At 42.0% G+C, this 21,680-nt stretch overlaps 1 protein-coding gene across 25 annotated transcripts in view; it reads right to left on the bottom strand.

Moving 5' to 3' along the window:
• Positions 1–21,137, bottom strand: part of CALD1 (caldesmon 1) — a 194,192-nt gene extending 173,055 nt beyond the window's left edge. For 5 of the 25 annotated variants that reach the window (XM_035550746.2, XM_035550721.2, XM_035550736.2 and 2 more), the window contains exon 1: positions 20,703–21,035. The gene's annotated coding sequence lies outside the window, so the exon portion shown is untranslated. Of the gene's footprint in view, positions 1–18,459; positions 18,558–18,828; positions 18,970–20,702 lie in introns of those variants that run through there. The other 20 variants (XM_035550726.2, XM_035550737.2, XM_035550743.2 and 17 more) reach the window with 9 other exon arrangements.
• Between the last annotated feature and the right edge of the window lie 543 nt (positions 21,138–21,680).

Here is a 21,680-nt window from a genome sequence, read left to right as displayed (position 1 = left end):
CAGCACAACATTGAAAACAACCTCATTGAACACACATGCTTCAGAGGTTACTGCAGGATGACAAGCTGAGTGAATTTGGTACTTATGAAAAATGCTGGACAGGCAGACCTGAAGGTGAAGTCCTCTATTTAGAAGAATTTATAGTAGAGGCTAAGCATTACGGATTTCATTATACTTCCCTAAAGATGTAACTAAATCCTGAGCTATAATCTACTTGTGATTAGCATGACTATAAAAGGGTGTATGGGAAGAATATGTCCTAAAAACTCAATTGAAAAATATTTCCTCAACATTACTTGAATATACTGTTGTGCATGGCTTAAGTCACAGCAGAGCCGTCAGACAGCAACAGCATTTGGTAACTCCTCTGACATCAGCTGGATCTGACCTTACAATTCTGCATCATGCTCCATGCCATACAGTCTCCAGAACTTCAGATCATGCAGTCTCATTCAGCAACTGTCTCTAAAAATGAGCCATCCAAGAGGAAGTCAGGAACGCATTTCAAAGAGAGTCTGTAATTACAAGCTCCTGGTATGTGTTAATGTTTTTTAGTTACCCAATTCAATGAAAAATTTTTCAAAATCTCAAGTCACCAAAAAAGAAAAATGGAGATTCAATAAAAGCTTTGGCTAGTGAGAGCTCTTAATTCAAATTTAGGACCTCTCCATGAAAAAGTGAATAGCTTCCCCTTTACTGATCATGCTATGTTAATTGGCACTCCTGGATGGTAAGGCATTGATCCTGCTTTAGCTGAAGTCAATACAATCGTGTAAACAGCAGCAGGTCTTAATATGCTTCATATGCTAAGACAAATACCTCAACCCTAATCAAATGGCTTCAACAGAGTCCAGTTTTGCCCCCATTGCATAGACATGCTTAAAAGGAAGACGAGCAAATTGTCTGACACTGCCTGCATAATACAAAGCATGCACCACAAGAAGCAGCACTTGCTGAGTTTAGGGATGGTGAAGGAAGTTATTGCCTTTGCATCCTATTAAAATCTCCCTATAATTAACTCAGCACTTTATTTGGACGCACACTGAATGTAATGAATGCAGAAACATTGTATTTGATTCAGACATTTCAAAGTCATATGTTCCTTTCTGCTTTTGGATAGGGGAGAAATAATTTAACAGCAGTCAACCTCATTTTATGTGCAAATTCTTCTCCACATAGACATGCACATCCTCTCACCAAATGTAATTTATCTGACTGAACCTAAGTGGATAAAGGAAGGCTTCTAGGGATAGATGAAACCTTCTGTCAGCTGAACATGCACAGTCATGGTGGGGAAGGGTGAGGTAGAAAGACATGCATTTTGACATTTCATCATTTGTCATTTTTTGAGAAACTTGCAACAGACAGGATTTCCGAAGAGACTCATATTCTCCAAATATATAAATTGTAAGACAACTTCAAATGAAAACGTGAGAGAAGTGAAAATAAAGGGATTTCTCCTGAGCCCTGGGCTTACACTACAAAGCCACCAAAATATAATGCTTTCTTATGCCAGCTGAAGTGCCAGACCTTAAAGGTTTTAATTCTGAACAGTTGCCTCCATGAAACAGCCAACCAGCTGCATTTTCAGCTGCATCTCTTACCAAATTCAAGCCACTGTTTTTTGCCTCAAGGACAGAAATTCTAAGGAGAAAAAAAAAATCTCTCCAATTTATTTATTTTTAAAGAAAAAAGTATAACAGTCAAAGTTATTTTATTTTACAGTGGAAACACAAAATTATATCTTTTCAAGGTATTTCTATGAAAAAACACTAATTGGGTCTACTACATATGCAAAGACCATTTGACTCATTTTAGAATCCAAACTTTTCCATATAACCCTATAAGGCTTTGGGAGAGTACATACTGTTGTGTGGCTTATGGACATACTCCTATTTAAGACGCTGCATGATAAATATTGACAGTGTAGCCCCTCCATACATTAAAAGTGCTCAGGACCTTTTAGAAGTCAGGTTTCTGAAGGGACAATCAAAAACATAAGTCACCAACTACCAGTGGTCCACCCTGTCTTCTTAAACAACCTAAAATACTAAAGAATTTCCCAAAGCACCAAAGGATTTTATAAGCACAGTCTCTTAAAATCAAACTTTTTATATTGCCTTCTCAAAAGTCTTGCCAATACTCATATAGGATGGCTGAGGAGAGAATTTAAATTCCCTGGAATTCTTTCACTACTTCAATCCCCAAACCATTCCATCCTCTGCTAATTAAGTGGGTCAAAGGCAGCCTCCAAATTCACTTCAAAGTTATCTTCCATACCCTCAACAGTAAGCTGTTGTAGCCCAAATGTGCTGTTTGCATACGGTTTTCCTATAGTGCCTGCAAAGTGAATACCCTCTTCCTAAAGAAGAGGTCAGTAAACACCTTCCATCAACAGACACGATTCCCACCGGCAAGCTATTCCTTTCTTATTCAGTCTCATTGGGAAAGAGCAGCTGGCCTTCACATTACTAAGGTGTGGACTGGATATAAGAAAACACAGATTAGGTAATTCATTGCTACACAATTTTTTCTCCCCCTCCACCCAGAGCTATTATAATCATGTAATGGTGTGCCTGGATATATAGAGATTCAATCAACAGGTATCACAGAGGCAGATTTTTATCCTCCCCCATGTTAGAATTACCTCTGTGTGTTCCTTTCAAATGGAAGGATGGAAAGGGTAATAAAATATCTTTTCTAATGTCACACAATTCTAGCGACTCCTACTCAGAAAAAGCCTATTCCTCCCAGTCATACTTCTGCATAAAAGCAAGCTCTTTGATGAGCAGACTTCAACAAAAGCCACATCAGTACAGAGAAACAAAGTATATGGGTATGGTTCAGGCAGAAGTCTCAGAGGCTAGTCATTACCCCATTTGCCCATGTTTTTTTAAAGGCAAATGATACAGATTAGAAACTTTAATACTTAGACTCCAAGCTACTACCCATCAGTATAACCACTATTAAAACCCATGCTTTTATGCATCCAGAACAATTATTTTTGTGTAAAAACAAAAGCCACCAGATGTCCAAAGGATGGAAATCAGTAAAGTCCTACTGATGCCAGCAACAGTTACAACAATTTATACAACCCAGGAATCCAACTCAGAGAAGCTTTCTGCATTTGGCATTCTCAGAGCACACGCTATTCTCTCCCTTTTCCTCCTCGGATTCCCATCAAACGCAGCCCCGCAACAGAAGTGTTCTTTTCCTAACTTGGCTTCGAGTCATGGCTGCAGCTCTCAATAGTATATAACATGTCAAGATAAAATATGTTTGGGGACATACAATCTCTACTGAGCATTTTATTGACTTAACTCTACCATTTCTGAAAGGCAGCCAAAATTCCTTAAGGTTTTCAAAGGACTTTGTTTTCTAAATATTACCCACGGACAGATAGAAGAACACAAAAATTTGCAGTTGTTTGTGTAGTTTGACTTATGTGCCATGCATTGCCCATCGTGATATATTAATTTTCTTTTGCAAGCAAAAATAAACAAATCTCAGCTACAAGTTGCTTGGGCTTAGGGGCCATATATGATGCAGAGTGCCCTGGGAACCATTCAAAGCAGGAATTTTGCCTACATAATGTCTGTAGATCACTCAAAAACTGCATTTTCCTTCTTTAAAAAAAAAAAAAAAGGCAATACAAAACAAAACACCACAGAGTTTGGGCCTCCACTGTAGCTTTTCTATCCAGACACTGCTAGAGAGGCAGAGGGATTAAAAGCAGTCCACAGAGTTGCTATTAACTCCACAAAAGACTCAGAGCAGCATTTCACAGGAGGAAAATGCCTCTTAGAGAGCACGTGTTACGTCAATACAAGAATGAGGCAGTGTCTCAAGAAAGGTCCCGTGCTGCTCTCCCTCTGCTGCCTCTGTAGCCAAAAGAGGGACAAGCCACGTCTCAACCCTTGCACACCCCACTTACACACCCCTGAAGCAGAGACACAGGAGTCAGCATGGCCCCAACACAGGCTAGGGCACCACGTAGGGCGGTTATTGCTTGCGCTACTACCACAAAAGCCTTCTCGGGGAACAGAAGTACCACAGGGATAGGAGATGAACTGGCTGCAACTCCTTGCACCCATCCTCAGTACAGACCGCACACCGGGAAAGACGCTTGCTTCTCCTGGTGCAATGCTGAGGGATAATTACACATCTATCCGCAGGAGTACAAATGCTAAGGTTACGGATGCTTCTTGCCATGGTCTGAAATGCATAGGAAGTCTCTCTTAGCCTATTCTTCCTGTAGAAGTTACACCTCAGCTGGGCTGACTTGTAATACCAAAATCCTTGACTGTTCTAAATCTGGCGTTGCTTTTCTAAGAGGAGGAAAGTACTTTAATTGATTGATGGGCTAAAAATACTTGTTAGTTTATCAGGAGTCTTGTTCTGTAACCTACACTGGCTACTCAAAGCAGTAATTTCTAAAATGTTGTTAGTCCTCCCTGACTTCTAAAAGAAGATGGTGCTCTAAGTTAGGACTGAAATTGTAAACCTAATAATTTACTCCAATTGTTTGGATTAGTCACCCCAAATCAGTTGGCCCCCATCAGCTCAGCAATGCACAAAGAGGGATTTAAAAGTATGATGAAAAGGAAGAATTGGAAACCTGCAGGATCAAAGAGCAGGAACAAAAAAGCTTAGCAGTTGATGATAGCTTTCTCTGGCCACTGGTTCTTGTGCCCATTGCTTTAGTCAACAATACCACAATGCACTTACCACTTCCAGGGCACATTTCATTAAAGGACCTCTAACCACTTTGTAGACACTAATTACTGCTCAATTCACCACACTCCTGTGAGAAACAGGATCTCTACCTGCTGAAATTTCCAAAGATCAGGGAACAAGGATACTTTTGCTTATTGTTGTAGCAGATAAGTAAGGCCCTACCCTCTATAGGAAATGACACTGACATTTGTTGGGGTGAAGCTGCAGAATAATGGACAGCTACACCCATGTAAGCCATGCTTTGTGCCAGCGGTCCAACCAGACAAAGATCTCCCACAGCCTATCATGAACTTATTGTTGTCTCCATATGAATTACTGACCCACACTGAATTCATTTGCTGCAGTCAGCCTGTTACCCCTGTACTACTATGGAAATCCAAAATATGCCTTTCAAAGATAAGTAAACACGACAAGGCCAAAAAGTCTGCTAAAATCATACAGCAAAACTAAAGAAGCACCAGAAATGGAGTGCAGAGTCCTACCCACTGCTCCTGCACTAGCAACACTGCTGCATTAAAGTAGGTCAGTGAAGGCTTTTGGATGCCTTAGGTGTTCCTGAAGATTTTATCAAGTGTTCAATTTTGAAGCAGCCCACTTAGCTACAATTTTACCAGAGCTTTTGAAATTAAAAAAAAAAAAAAAAAAAAAAAAAAAGCTTCCCTCACGAAGATGCTTTAAACAGAAGAAAACAGTGGGAAGAAATGTCAAAGGCCAGAACCACAACTCACTTTAATTCACTTTAATGTACACTCAGAAGAATGCAAGGCAATATTTTCTCCTCCATTCTGTCTGCATAGCACAGCTCAAGCCATCACCTCTGTCTTCTGACACTAGTCAGCTATAAGAAACAGGTATCTTAACATTAAACCTGGCCAGCTGTAATACATTTGCTAAAGTAATTACATTTATTTTTACAGATTACATGTGCTTAGGTTTCACTTACTGATGTACTAGAGAATCAGAGGTTTCAATTTTGCAGATAAAGTTCAGCACTGTTATAATCAAAGACAGCATCTAGTGCTTAAAGCTGCTAACCATACGCACTTTAAAAAAATAATACTGTAGTCACCATGTGCTACGGGATCCATAATTCTGACCTGCTAACTTAAAGTTCCTTATTTTTTTTCTCTCTTTCCTCACCACATTAACAAGGCTATGATAATTAGATAGCAATTACCTAAGTGTATAAATCTGTACGATCCTTTAAAGAAAGCTTTTTTCAATACATAATTTTATGTGGAAGCAGCAACATTATTCTGAGTCAACACCTGAGGTTCCTAACAAAATCTGGTACTTTCGGTAATACAGCAGTTGCTGAACTGCTTGATGGCTAAAAAGCATTTAAAGTGAAATTTCAGGTCCTCTTCCCCTCAGTCACCAGAGGTGAGCACAACTACAAACCAGGCACCCTAAGCAACTGGGCACATGCAAATGGGTAAAAATCAAAGCCAGGCACATGTTTCTTTGGTCAGTCTGCATCAGATGTCAGTAGAAGAAATACTGAAATAGAATTAAACTGACATTGATGAAAATGTCCACAAGAGCCAGCAAACAACTGTTCCTCTGGGAGAGCGAGTAACTTACAATCAAAACTCTGACACTTGAAAGTTCCTGAAAACATCATATCGGGGCAACTCAGATTTTATTGTGCATGTGTCACGGGACACCCCAATATTGGAATGGTTTCTTCCAAAGGCTGTTGGAAATACCATGTTTCTGAGTATAAATAGGACAGGAGCTACCACTTCTGATGTGCAATACCTCCAAGAAGGCATTTAACTGACTGTATGCATTGCCCCTGAACAATTTGCTGGGAATTTTCAGAACTGCCTTTATTTTTTATTTTTTCCTATTAAACTCTTACTTTAATACTCTACTAAACACAAGAGCTTGTTTTAATCTTGATGAATAGGGGAAACAATTGCTTATTTTGTGTCACTTCCAAAGATGTATTCTGTAGTATCAGAGATACTGGAGGGAAATAAGCTTCAGCCATGATAAACCTTGCCTGAGACTGCTAAGGTTTCAAATGCAATCAGCAGTAAAACGCTACAGTACAATTGCCCAATAACACCTATTTAAATAAATTGTCCAGAAGCTTTATACTGCTGTGATATTATTAAACCAGAAGTAATATTTGATCACTAAAGCTGACATGAAACAAAACACATACAAAATAAAGCAATCGGGTAACACAGCAAGCAATTTGGTGTAACAGTTGGACTCGGTGTTGTACAAACTGATCTGCTTGAGACCTGATGCTCTTAGTGCTGCTGTACACCCCAAAGTTTTGTCTTGACACCCTTGCCTTCTCCTTACAATTTGTTGAGAGTGCAGCTGGTTCCCTTTCTAGAGATCACTAAATCAAAAAAGTGAATGTTGGGCAGGGATTTAATTTCAGTCTTTAGATTTAATATAACAGTCTAATTCAAGACTGAATCCTTCAGAGTTGCAAAATAGCATCTTATTTCTATTTATAGTCTCTCCCATCCCTGCCCCCTGAAAAAAATAAACAATCCAACAAAGCCCTTCCTGATACCACCTAAGGAGCATAATTCGGCTTGGCAAAACTTTATATTTGCATTGGGAATTTGCACTTAACTTTGGACATCCCAGACAGATTTTTGCATGATGTGTATTGTAGGTCATGTTAAAAGAGCATGCAATGGATTGGAACAAGATTCAGCTGATGCTATCCACATAAACATTGTAAACCACTAATTGCATTTCTTTTTAATGAAGAAAAATGTATAAACAATTTCCATTCGCAAAAATCAGTGATTTCAGCTGGGTGGAATTCTGCAACTGCCTCTTCATCAAGCAGCCAAGCTGGGTAGCCGCTACCTTCTTTATGAATACTGAATAGGGGCATTATATCCTTACAGAAAATGCATATGGGTAAGGAGGACAGGTCTTCTTTTATGCACACAACAAGAATGCCAACAGAAGTGGAGTGTGTTTGTTTTCTACCACTCATGTAAATGTCAAGAAGTAATTTATATCAATGATATAAATGAGACATTTCGTCTCTCATCAAAACAGCCCTTCAGCTGAGGCCAGTTGCACCTGTATAAATGCAGTCACATGTTGCACATAAAGCTTTTCTTTCTGATATTTCAGAGATATGTTTATACTCCCAGTAGAGCAAGCAGCACCAATGCTGTATGAGGAACACAGCTGCTTCCATGTACCCTACTGTCCTTCCCTGCTGCAGACATGTTTCAACATGGAATCATAATTGTTCGTTCCTGACACCCACTTCAGCTAAAGCGACACTTTTAGATATGGCACAAATGGATGTAACACCATCTGTCAGAGCTTCTGCTCTCTCCCCTCCCACAGTTATTTCTTTGCTGAAGTCCTGTTTTAAGACTTTACACCACCTTTGCTTTCTGAAACCAGCACAACAGATACACACAGTCCATTCAGACTATTGCCCATTTTCTAAGAATACCTCCATGATATTATGTTAAAAAAATGGTAAAAGTAGTCCAATACAAAAAGTGTAGTAGTAATAGAACTCCACAGATGTTGACCATCTTAGTATCCCTGGCAGCAGCAAATACCACGTGGTTCAACATCTCTTGCCATGCATTTTTACTGATCAAAAACAAAACTGATCAAGGGTGGCCAGACTACTTTGGGCGGAATACCATAACACTGCATACTAACCTTGTATTTAAGTAGCAAAGAGGGAATTCAGCTTCTAATAAAAGGCATCACCTCATAACATCCAAGTCACTAGACCACATCTAGCTAGGTCTTTTGCCAATAAAAACCTTCACACAGGAGAATGTTCGGCAGATAAACCTGTATTCAATACCTTGAGCTTTATTGTTTTTTCTTTCTTTCACTTTAATGTCTCTAAAGTTTGTCTAAGGTGTTCTTAAATTCTAATCATGCTTCACAGAAAAATTTGCCTATTTACTTCTCTCTTCCTTTTCAGTCATATGCCAGTCCCATTAAATAGTCCCAGGAGCTAAGAGAAAAAAAAAAAAGTAGGTAAATAGTAGGCTTATGAGTATGCCTTCAGATGAGAGTATAGTTTAGACCTGTGCATCTTGATGTAGGTGTCAGAAGTCCTGGTCTGTGCCTCTGACCATTGATGTTCCACATAACCTGGGCCATTTTTACTTGAAGGTACCTACAGTGTGCACAGTATTATTCTGTGTATACAGGTCAGGCTGGACTTGGCAAGCTCTGTTCAGCTAAAGACAGTATTGAAATAGCAATAGAATATGGCGTTTAGCATATGCTCTGATAGAATATGGTCTGATTTTTGAGTGATCCTGTGCAGACCCAGGAGCTAGACTATGATTCTTGTGGATCCCTTCAAATTCAGGATATTCTGTGATTCTGTTTGTTTTGGGTTTTTCAAGGACAGAAACATACAAAGCAAGCAGGAGAAAACCTGTATGTGCTATTACCAGACAAATTTATCTTAACAGCATCTAATTTGCTCAGGAGAAAGGTCCAGAGAGGACTAAAAAGCTCATCAGAAATCTTCTAAGTAACTGGGCCTCTACTTTACACTTACCATGATGAATCTGGCAGAGCCTTGCAGCTAGAAGTCACTTCTGTCTCATGGCACAACGGTATCATACAGGAAATAAACTGGCACCCTGAGACCAATTCCGTGGGGGCACGCTTCTGCATCACCACTGGGAATAATTAGCCTGTGTATAAACCACAGGGATGCTAGCTTCTGCTGTGCTTTTTTGTGGACAATATAATTAGCTTTGGCTCAGACAGTGAACAGCAAGAACCCTGTAACAGACTGAGAAAAAACTTGTAACCACTCTCCATAAGAGTTCCCTTTTAAACAAGCGGATGGATAGGACCATTTAAAACATTGCACATACTTTACTGCTTTCTCCCTCTCAGTTTTGGCCAATAGATCAAGCTTAGTTATCATTATTCTGCTTTCCTTCGAGGTCTTCAGTAAAATAAAAATGAATTAACACTATATAACTCCATAGTCTTAAAGTGTTTTCCCCCCGTCAGCAGGAGTGCCCCAAGTCAAACTGCAAACCACATTACAATGAATATTTCTGTTGCACACCTGTAAACTTCACCATTTCAAAGGCTGAGCAAAGCAAAAAGCATCCGAAACCAGTGTTTATACTGCTGGGAAATCCTACTAAAATCCAGGGAGCTGTGTTAAAGTCAAACCCTAAAACACATTTCAAAGCTTGCACCAAAGAGGCTGCAGACCTTGGTTCCACACAAGCCTGTAACTCAGGTGCTGCTGTGCTGGAGAGAAAGGAGCAGGACCACCAAGACACAAGCAGCAAGAAGCCATGAACACACAGCCTCTTTCCCTGGCCTTTCTCTATTCTTAATCAATGCCTGTCACTTCTCCATCTCAGTTTCCTCATACACGGTGTAAATGCAAAGCTCATCTCACAGTTGCAGACTGCTGCTGCAGCTTGTAAAGTAACAACTCTGGTGGACTTTAGGAAGTTTTGAAGCTCTTCTCCCTTTTTGAGCCCAGAGCTGCACTTCCAACAGCGCACAACAGCCTTCCTAGAGTTTTGCAAGATTCAGCTAAGCTGAAGGCAGAGCAAGGAAGACGTATTATTGTGCAACTCAGAAGAGAGGTTTGACTAAAATACATGGTTCTTATGTCCCTGCTTGCTTTGATAGTTTCAAGGCAGAATAGCTGCACATGTGGTGCTTTTGTCTGAGCTTGCTTCACAATAGTCAACACAGCTTCTCTTTTAATTTGATATGGTTGAAATTAAGAAGCAAAAATACTGAAGCTGCAGAACAGTCTTACTCTGCCATATGTCCCACCCATCTCATCGAGGAAACACCAGAAATACACTCAGAAGGAAACTCGGCCCAGCACTCAGAAAAATTAGATACTTCTCTGGCTCTCCCTGGCAAACGATCCATTAGTTTCTTTTTGGATTTACACAGGTGCTATTCAAAGCAGAATTTGGCCCTTTTCTCCCAGGTGGCCTGATGCATTTACTGAGATGTCCAGATATGCCCATATATTTTATATGTACGTAAAGTACATTCCCCAAACTAAAACCCTCTCCCAGAGAGTCTCCCTAGGTGTCTGACTGATTTGGGCCTCATTTACTCCCTTGCAAATGAAAAACTGTTCCATTGAAGTCAGTGAGGTAACACTTGTATTAAACTAGCGTGAGATCATGTCAGAGCCATGGTCCATAATAAAACCAGCTGCCGTTAACTCTTCTACAAGTTTCCATTCATTAGACATTTTTTTGCTTGAATTCACATAAGCAATATCCATAGGCCAAGAAACACATTTTAGAATGATAGCTATTTCCCCCTGCTAAAAACTAGAAAGTGCAGCAAAATATCCCAATCCTCACTGAAAAACTACAGCTTATTGTATTTTGTTAATAAACAGAGGTGTTTATGGACAAAACACGTGTGAATATGCTTTAGGGAGTCATCCTGCACTGCCTAGAGGGAAGGGACAAGATGATCTAATATGTCTTTCCCAGGTTTTCAGGCTATGCCTATAGCCTCTGGTATTTAATTCTAAAATGGGGGAAAAACCTCGAACGTAAAGATTTAAATTCAACCTCAGCGACCTTTAAGCACTGAACCAAAATCAATGAAACCATTTCTATGCCTGCTAATGCCAACAGTCTTTCCATCAGTGCCTTTCCATTGCTTTGAAGGGTCACAGGAGAGACAGAAATAAAGTGTTCAGATTATAATGTTTTTTCCAGTTCATCAAGCCAGTCTCCAGACTTTCAGGACTGTATAGCTGTATTTTGTCATATAAGTCAGATTCACTGTCTGCCACCACTTCAATCTGTTCGTTATAACTAAACATATTTCTTACACAGATAGTAAACTCCTTTCATTTCTTACTAAGATAAACTGATCTTTATCAGATATCTGATACAGAAGATAAAAGTACCATTATTCCCTCCCCCCTTGTTAATATTAGGTTTTCTGTATACTGAATCTAAGGAGGACTCTTCTAAGAGGAAAAAGGAAATCAAAGCATCTTACATTTGGGCTCAGGAAGACTGAGGATACTAAAACTAGAAGAAACAAAAAGTTTCTTCAACCATGCAAGAATACTTATTGCTCTCAATTTGCTTATTATTCAGGAGCTTTTTCCAAAGGTTCCAGACAGCATTTAAGGAGAAGATACAAAGCTTCTACATTTTTCTCCATCCAGGATTTAAACAGTGAGGAGGCTAAATATCTAGCTATTTTGGTCTCCAAATTGGCTCTTCCTGATCCTTTCAATAGCCAGAAAACAGAAGCAGCCACATGCATCACTGTCACTTTAGTGGGCTGTCAGAACCTGAAAGCACTTGTCTTGGTCACATTACAGTTCCTCCATGGGCATCAGTCTTAGCCCAGCTTCATGACAGTGGTCAGATGATGTCACCTCAGAAGTACTGCCATCCAGAGAGGAAAAGTAACACCATTTCAAAGTGGGCCTAATTTACACCCTACTGCTTTTTGATGCAAAAGATCTTGTGCCTTCAGGTGAAGCTGAGGGTGCTGGTTTCACCATTAAAGTAATAAATGAAACCAAACCAAACCAAAAAGAATAATAAAAAAAAAAAACTCTTCTCAGTAAATGAAGGTATCAGCAACTGTCATAAGGGACCACCAAAAAGAAAGGTCAATTCTCCTTAACACTAGGAAACAGAAGCAGTGATGTGTCAAAAAGCCACTGGCAATGAGAAGCCAAACCACTGGAAAGCTGCCAGTCAATACCTAACCTAAACTACAGGGGTAAACCCAGTATCACCCAATAGCTGGTCACTTGCAAGAAGGTCTGCTTTATTGACACTGACAAAAATCCATATTACCAGTTACTCCTGTTGGAAATTGCAGAGGTCCAGATGTGTGTCAAAACAAGAAGCTGAACCACACGCCTGTCACAGGGCTGTTGTCCATCCTGGGAGGCACGATAACTTTTTGGAGGAGCGGAAGACTGGATTCAAATCCAGCCACCTGTCCGGGGATCAACTAAAATCATCCGAGGAGCCAATTATGATTTTAACCACATCAGCTTAAGTGGCCACAAAACAAGTAACTGGATGATGTGTAATGATGCATGGGGTCTGGGAGATCAGACTAATCAATCAGCCCTTCTGGGCTTACATCAAAATGACAGCAGCTTAAAGGACCCCATCTATAACCTCTAAACCTACCAATATGACATAATATTTCTAAGGCACGTGACAAATAAAAGCCTCAGGAAAATGTCCAGCAGGGAGGGAACCCTACATAGCTCCATTGCTGCAGTCACTTAACTGTTTTTCTCCTTAGGAAATAAAATGCAAATAGACTGATGATTTTCTCCCTGTGATTTTGATGGCAGAGAAAGTACCGAACCCCAAAGAAATAAACTGAAAAGCAAGAATGTAAACACAACTGTGTTGTAATGACTTCACATCTTAATGTCATCTGCACAGGGTTTCACTGCAGGAACTGATGCGGTGGAAGGAAAATCCCTGACGGGTGTGCACAGCCTTGCTCCCCTGTGCTCTTTCCCATCCAAAGCACGCTGGTCCTGCCCTCCCCCAAAACTCATCCCTATTCATGCACACACGTTTCCTATTTGCTTCACTCCCATGGTCCCATTACTGTTTCGGAAATACCAGCATTTAATCATTGCTTTTGTTAAAGTTAGTGTTTTATACCTGGGGTGAGAATAAAATTTTGTCTGCTAACCCCAGGCTGCAGTCATATAAACCAACAACAGATATGCTGAAGACAGAGGAGCTACATTTATTTATACTGGTAGAGGAAATGTCTTTTTCTTGTTTGGGTTGTTTAGGGGGAAGGAGAGGAAATAGGCTGGTGTGTCTGGTTTTATGGAGTGAGGGTTAAGTAGCAAAACAAACTGACTGCCATTTACATAGATCTAAATAAAGGAACAAAAAAATAGTCACAGAGCATTTTAATAACCCACAGTGGAGAAAACTGAAAACAAACTGCAAGCAAAAGTTGCTGCTTTTCCCTTTTATTGTCCCAAACCCTTTCTATTTGCTTGCATACTGTGTCCAGTGAATAAGCCATTTACTATTGTGGCTGAAGTGAATGAAGCTCTGGCCTTCCCCATTTACGGAAAGGCCTTTTAATCACCAGGGAGCAAACGAGAAGTGGAATTTTACTGGCTTGCTGGTTTTGCAGTGCCCTCTCTTGTATGAAATATCAATTCCCAATGAATGCTTGTTACTGCAATCCTGACCTAATTTCCTGCTGCTAGCGGCCTTCAGGGGATGCATAGAAAGCAAAACAAAAAGGGCTGGTTTCTGATACCAAGCAGCCCTCTGAATTCTGAGAAACTCTAGGAAATCAAACAGATTTACACTACAATAACTGAGATCAGTCCCGGTACATATATATATATATATATATTTAAAACTAACTGTATGGTTTACCTCACCATACAGCTGCTGACAGCACTGTCAGATTCAGGCCAACCAATGCCCAGGTTAAAACTTCTCCCTCATTTTCACCAGCACAGTGACAGCAGACCTCAGACGATTCAATTCGTGTGGTAAGTTAGTGGCGGTAGTGGGAGGGAAATCTTCAGCAGGCCTGCTTTTGTCAGTGTAATATACATTAGCCGCAGAAATGCTTAGCTCTGTCATCTGGATTGCCTAAACACTCTTATTCGTATTTACAGCAATTAAAATGCTGCACTTCAGTCTTTATAATCCAGTTTTGTTTGAAGTGGCAAAGTAACAGCTGCGGCTTATCAGACATCCGAATGATGAAGCCCCCTGTTTCCATAGCAGGGTGTGGCTGTGCATATAGGGCCGTGCTGTTCCCAAAGCCCTGCCAAGCAGCAAACCCTCTCCTGCCCTCAGGCCGCAGAGGTGCAGCGCACCACAGCCCTCCGTGCAGGATGCTGACCTCTGCCAGAGGCATCCTACAGCACCCGCAACAGAGGGGATCAGCTCTGCAGGTAAACAGGAGCTGACCAAACTTCCCCACGTCTCCAAGCTAACCCAGCTTGCTCCCATTTCCACAGCTTGCATCCAAGCCCGAGGAAATTCTTTCCCAAACCTATGAGTCTTTAACTAGACAGGAATGAAGCCAAATTCTCCCCCTGGCTTTTGAAACTGCTGAGAGAAAGCAGGTTATCACCAGGTCATTACTTTAGTGCAAAAAGAAGACGCAGACAGAAAATCCTTAGCTTTTACTCCATCTGCAGCTGATCCCACAAGACCAAGCAAAATTGTTCTTGACACAAGTGCTTGTATTAGATGGTGATGACCCAGGCTATCAGACAAGCACTGCTAGGTCTTCTGGAACAGTGAGGAATTAAACGAGGTCCTGCCTGAGCTTCTGGGATCAGAGAGAGATTTTACCAGGGTGAACACCGTGGCTCAGGAAGAAAACAGGGACAGGAGGAGGACCATTTCACCAGTAGAGAGCTCGCTGTCAAAGAAAAGAATGAAGTGGGAAAAGGCTAGTAACATGCCCTGTGGCAGTCACAGACAGACAAGGGAACATCAAAGCCCTGCAAATAAGAAACAAACAAGGGCCTGATCACAGGCTCCTCCACATGGGCAAAGCTCCCTTTGAAGCTGACTTGCGCCAGTCCCGGGGTTTGGCCCCTGCAGCAGCACCACAGCCAGTGGCCGCCTGGCCCCACAGCGGGAGGTGAAGCAAGCTTCCGACACACCATGCGCCTTGCAATGACAGTTCTCCCTCATCCCGAGTTACTCAGCTTCTGGAAGTGCACCCAGAGATTGCTGTGCCCCTTGGGTCTCCGCGCACTTGGAGGAAGAAGTGTGGAGGGTGCCCGCACGGCGTCCTGCTGTGGCTAGCAATAGCTGCCTTTTTCTTATCAGCTGGCCTACAGAGTTACTCTTCTGAATACACCCAAAACCAGTGCATTTACAGCAAAACTTTATCTCCACTAATCTATTTATAACCCTTCTATGAGCTAAATTCCAAAGATTTTTTTTCCCATTTAAGGACATAAACCAGAAAATGTGCAAACGGGTGGGTTCCACTTTGCTTCACACCCTCCACAGCAAGTCCCAAGGGAAATGCTCGTTATTTGTATTCTGTACACAAGAGGGTGTGGAAAACATGTAATGATGTTTCCATTGCCTGAAATCTTTCCCTAATATTTTCCCCACTGCAGCCTGGCCTGGCCCCAGGAGTTACAACTTGAAATGTTCCCATCAGCAAGAAACCAGACAAGCAGATAAGCTTCACCAGCTTGGTCAGTAGTTTCTCTTCCACTCTTGTGACACTGTGGCAGGGCTGGAGGTAAAAGCTGTCATCCTGCAGTTTTGGTACCCACACAACAGCTTCACAGGATGCTCCCTTAGGTGCAGCAAGTGCAGTTAAATCTGCGAGCACCCGAGAAATCCCATCCAGGCGTTTCAGCTCAGTCACCGTGCTGAGCCTGCCCTGTTTTCTACCTCATTCGCTGCGCTTCTGGGTTTTTACATCCACAATCTAGAAAAACAGTTAAATTCTAGTGGAATATATAACTGTGCAAACAAACCAAAAGTTGTACGTTCTTGCCAGAAAATAAATCAAAAATAAGGTTTCTCAATCAATCAAAACAGAAATCAATCAAAAATAAGGCCAGTGCTTAAACTTGGCATTTCAAGATTACAAACTCTTTAGGAGCACTAATGAATTAAGCCTCAGTAGCCACATGGGCTAAATACAAAATGGCATGGATTATTCTGCACTTGAAGACACAGAAACAGACACAGCCATTAAATGACTCACCAGGTATTTATGACCACAGGAAAAAAAAATCAAAGGAGAAATGACTGCAGCAGTTTAAGATCTGGCCTTCTTTTCCCTTTCTCTCTTCCCCCCACTTCCTCAGTTATTTGCTACTACGAGTCAGAAGAACAGACCCTGTGAGCACTTTACCCTGGCTTCAACACAAACCCCATAACCGCTCCTATAGGCAGGATTTTCTGATCAGGAGGTGCCAACTGGTGATGCCTGGATGGAGGGGATGTCGTAGAGCCTGCACTGCTATTGCTGGTATCTGCTTGGCAGCCAAGCTGCCAGCCCCACACCATTTATCAGCACTAAGCACAGTTCCAAAGGGGGAAAAAAACCACATAAGCAGCAGTTTCCTAATTGGATGTAAACCATACAGCTAACATACCAGGGCTAGCAGCTAATTGACAGTGTTACATGCCCTAATGTGTCTAGTTAATCTAATCCATTTCAAGAAAAGTAGGAGCAAGCTCCCCTGGGAGTGGGAGGGATCCCAAATTATAATGTACAGAGTGTCCTTCCCCACAGGGCTAGCTAAACTGTGCAAGAGCTTTAGGAAAAGTAAAGAGAAATTCTTACATAGTTCAACTGTCCTATGACCTCAGTGTTTCATCCCAAAAGGTTAAACCTAATCTGATCTTCAAATGCCTTTGAGTCAAATTTCAGCTCCAGCAAAATCCTTGACGAACCATTTGGAGGCATGCAACAGCTACAGCTTCCCAGAAGGCACCAGCGCCAGAAAGCACTGGCATGCGGGTGACTTGTTCCCAGTACAGCTGTGCCCGAAATCCATTCTCACCAGGTCCTGAGGCTTTAGGCCATGCAGGAATTATGAACTGAAGCAACAAGCTGGCCTTTGCACCTGAGTATTTCTGAAGGTGCACACTCGAGTAAGGAAGCAGTTTTCCTGTTACAAGCTGCCAAGGGGTAGTTACTAACAGGAGACAATTTTTAAAGAATGAAAACCTGCTTTGAAGATAGACTCCCACTCTTCACAGTCACAGGCCTGTCTGCCTCAGGCTTTGTACACCTGGAGCCCAGTCCCGCAAACACCCCATAATGCTCCCCTCAAAGGCAATGAAAGGTTCGCAGGATTGCACTTCACGTCCTGCTGGTTACCTTTTTTGGTGCTTTCTTGGACACCCAGGAGAGTCCAGGCAAGCCCTGCAGATGGACAGCTAATGCTGCTGTCTGGCCCTCTCTTTCTTATGCATATATGGTTTCCTGTCCCTCTTGGTTCACATGCAGTGATCAATGTACCAAGCTGTCCCCTTAGCGGATAGGAGTTACCAAGTCCACTGATCTCTGATAGAAATTAGAACTCGAGGGCCAATGGAACAGTTTCACGTAAGCAGCTACCGAGAAATCAGAGTATTTTAGACAGCTCCAGGGCATTCAAATCCTATTTGTCCTGCAGGAAGGAAGGAAGGGAGCAGAGGCTCGCTTCTGTGCAATGGAACAGATCCCCTTGGGAAGCAAAAGCCCTCCAGGGCATGCGGCATTTCAAGCCTCCATGAGCGCAAGGAGGAGTTTTTGGTTTTGTTTATTATTATTACTTTGGTTTTTTACCTGTGACAACACAGATTAACACTCACCCCAGTTGGACACAAAAAGCTGAACCAGTGTCAGCATTACCAGAAGAATATGAGTTGTATTGCTCCCTCCCACCTGTGCAAGCAACCCAAAGTCAGGAAAACCAGTCACATCAGACAATAGATGTTCATCATTTGTGGTGGGAGTTATTTTGCCCAGAGTTTGATTTTGGTTTTTGTTCAAACACATCAAACCCAGGACCCTCCACCCTGCTCCTGCATTGCAGTGCCTGGCTTTGCAGGGATCAGCCCCATAGGCTGTGCCACTCTGGTTGCACACATGGAAGGGCGAACCCCAGAGGACTTGCAGCCAGGCTCTTCATAGACCCTCACAGCATCTCTCTTCATATGACAGAAGCAACCTCCCAGAAGGCAGCCAGCAAAAAGAGCTTTGCCATACCTTTCTAGTTTCACCACCTGGAATTGGCAGCGCAGATCCCTAACCCTGCATCAGTATGGATGGATGATGACCACTGTGCCTCCCTGCCATGCATGGCCCTGCAAATGAGACTTCAAGGAATAAGACATCTTCCCATCTTAATACACTTTAATTTTCCCTCTACTGGTAGCCAGAGGAAATCAGAGGCCCTCTGACCTTTCAAATTACTTATTTTCCAGTGACACTATTGCGTTGTCTATCAGTGCTGCACAAGAAACAAAAGCAGAAGGGAAGTTACCCCGTTCTCAGGCTGCTCTGTGTCAGAATACTGCTGTGGGCATCTGAAGTAGCAATTGCAGAAAATCCCTTGTTCTCCTAATACACACTTACATTGCTCATTGTCATAGTGTATTCAGACTACACAAGGCTCTCCTCGCATCAGCTCCTGCATCTGTTAGTGATGGTATTGATTTCACCAAGACTAATCCTGTGAATGAAGGCCGTGGATTTGATCCCCTTGCCATTGCATGCTGCAACAAAGAGGAGTTTTCAGGAAATACAAATTATTGCAATTTTTTTCTCCTGTTCATGATTTAGATAATATGTTAACGTGCAGTTGTTGGTTGTGGGGTTTTTTGTTTGTTTTTTTTATCAGCAAGGATACCAGCCTATAAGAAAGCCTCCCAAAAAAGGCAGACCTGTTACCTTCTTTGAGTATCTTGAAACACTTCACCTTAAAGGCAACTTAATTAAGCAAATGGACTACTTACTTCCTTGAAACATCACCCCCTTTGTAATTTAGGTCAAAACAGTCCATCTGTTTTGTTGTATGTAGTTTTAGGATCCCATCCCATCTCTCAACGGCAGGAGGAAAAAGTATGAAATTTGTCTGCAGATGTGTACCCTTGCATAGCAACCTAGTGCTACGTTTAAAGAGACCGAGAAAGAATGCATGCAGGGTCTCAGGGTTCTTTGATGGCAAATCATACAAGCACAATCACTCACAGTATGGTATCTAAAATAGACAAATTATAATAAATACACAGTTTTCACAACAGAAATACTGCCTCCTTATTTTCTTTGAGCTGCTGCCAAGGAGAGAATGGGTTATTTTCACAAATTGTTCTGCTATATGCCTATTAGCAAGAAAAGAGCTTTCAGCTAGGCAAAATTGCATAAATACTGCACACTGAAAATAAATATTCCACAAGAAGTCTTTTAAAAGAGTTATCTTGCCCATTTTTCCAAACAACACATAATATGACATATGAGAATAATCAATTCTAGCACTGCAGGTCTGGTCAGAGGTTGTTTGTTCAGTCAACGTGTGTCTCTCCCAAGTCTCCCTCTGCAGCTAACTTCATCCCTTCTTTCATTTTCCCAGCTCTTTCCCCAAGAAATTCCCCGCTACACAGAATATCGTGCTAGCAGCAGCCAGCCTTGCACAACACTTTCAAGCTGTCTGAGCATGTCAAAGGAGCTGGAAACAAGAGCCTGCGCGCCGGCCCTCCGGAGCAGCGCTCTGACTGACACGAGCGCAGAGCAATACTTTTGAGAGCTCCGGTCCCACCCAAGCACATTTTTTCTCCCCCTTTTAACAGGAAAGACAACTTCACAAGAAACTTTCTGGCAATACGCGGCTGTGCATGTTGAAGGCTGAAAACAAAAACGGATGCTGTCTATTGTCAACAAAATTTCTATGAAAGGCTGCCATGGCAGACATCTGCAGCAGCAAGCATCAGATCAGTTACATTAACCAGAGCTTTGCTGTATCTGTATCAGTTACACCACGAGACTGCCTTTGCAGCCGTGCTGCCCCCAAAGCCCAGGTATTAAGTTGCAAAATAAAAAGCAACTCAGCTATTACCACGCCAAAGATCTTTTTATTGCAATGCTTTTATATATTTATATGTATATATATATACAAAGAAAAGTTAAAGGAAGGGCAGACCGGTTATTGCCCCATGCGCAGTGGGACCAGCACACGGAGCCGGCACCAACCTGCCCCGCAGCCAGAGCCTTGCCCCCACAGCTCCACGTACGGGTGGGTCCACTGGGGTGGGCAAGCTCGCAGCCCTCTGCCCACCCCGGCCCTCCAAGGACAGCAGGAAAGGGGGGGCAACGGGGAGAGGAAAAAGAGCATCCGACACCGTCGGACCATTTCCACGACTCGTTATATTTCGCATGCTGCTTAATCTCTAGACACGATGCAAATGCAGTCAGACCGGCTCGCTCCCAAACAAACACGTATCGTAAGCCCTTACCTCTGAGGTGCAAAGTTTTCAGCTAGTAGGAAGGAAATGAATAACTGGCTGCTTGAGCAGGAGCGCAGCAAGAAAGGCACACCAGCAGCCTCACACACAGCCCTATTCAATAAAACTGCAGCCTTTCCTTGGCCCCTCCCAAAAGTCAATGCTAAGTGAATACATATCCCTTATGTTTACAATTGGCAGGCAGCAGTATGCATTGTCCTCAATTTATTCTAATAGGCAGCCAATGACTACGCACAAGCCAAGGTGGGTTCAGCCTGCCTGCAGAGATGCCTGTCATTCCCTAGGCATGCTCAGGAAGCCACTCATCAGAAAACCAAGACCTAAAAAGCTCCGAAAATTCTTGCAAGCTGCCAAAACTGTCTTGCTACATGCCCTTTTTTGGTTATCCTTAGCAGGGCCTCTGAAAGTAAATCCTCTGTCAGGAACAATCATAAGAAATGTTAATCTTGGAGAAAGAGGCTGTCTTGTTGAACACAAACAGAGCTTAAAAAAGGAAATACACTGAATGTAAAGGGACACCGTAAACATATTTACTTTTTGCACCAGAAGAAAAAAAATCAAATAAATAATTTCACTACAGCCAAACTTCATTGTATTTTTATAACGAGCACCACATGTAAAGGGGAACACAGAAATGCTCCACTGTGCAAGCTTGATTCTGCAGAAAGAGCGACACCAGTGGGAAAGGCACACGAAAGATGAGTTGGCAGGCTCCGCAGCCTGTTTCCATTTCAAATAGAGCAACATAAGTCAGAAGTCACATATAGAATATCCATGTTCTGAAAAGTAACTTTAAAAGGGATTCAAAACTTTGACAGCGCCCCTTAGCAAGTCAGGGCAGTCAGATGAAGAGGTTTCTTTTCTAGGCGTACAGTTATATTTATCTATACATTAAAACAGGTTCATTTACTGCAAGAATACAGCCATACCTCTACATATTCTGCCAATTCTTTTCACTGTCTTTCACTA

Source organism: Cygnus atratus, chromosome 1 (genome assembly GCF_013377495.2).
Source record: "Cygnus atratus isolate AKBS03 ecotype Queensland, Australia chromosome 1, CAtr_DNAZoo_HiC_assembly, whole genome shotgun sequence".
Lineage (NCBI taxonomy): Eukaryota > Metazoa > Chordata > Aves > Anseriformes > Anatidae > Cygnus > Cygnus atratus.
This window is presented reverse-complemented; position numbering and strand designations above follow the sequence as displayed.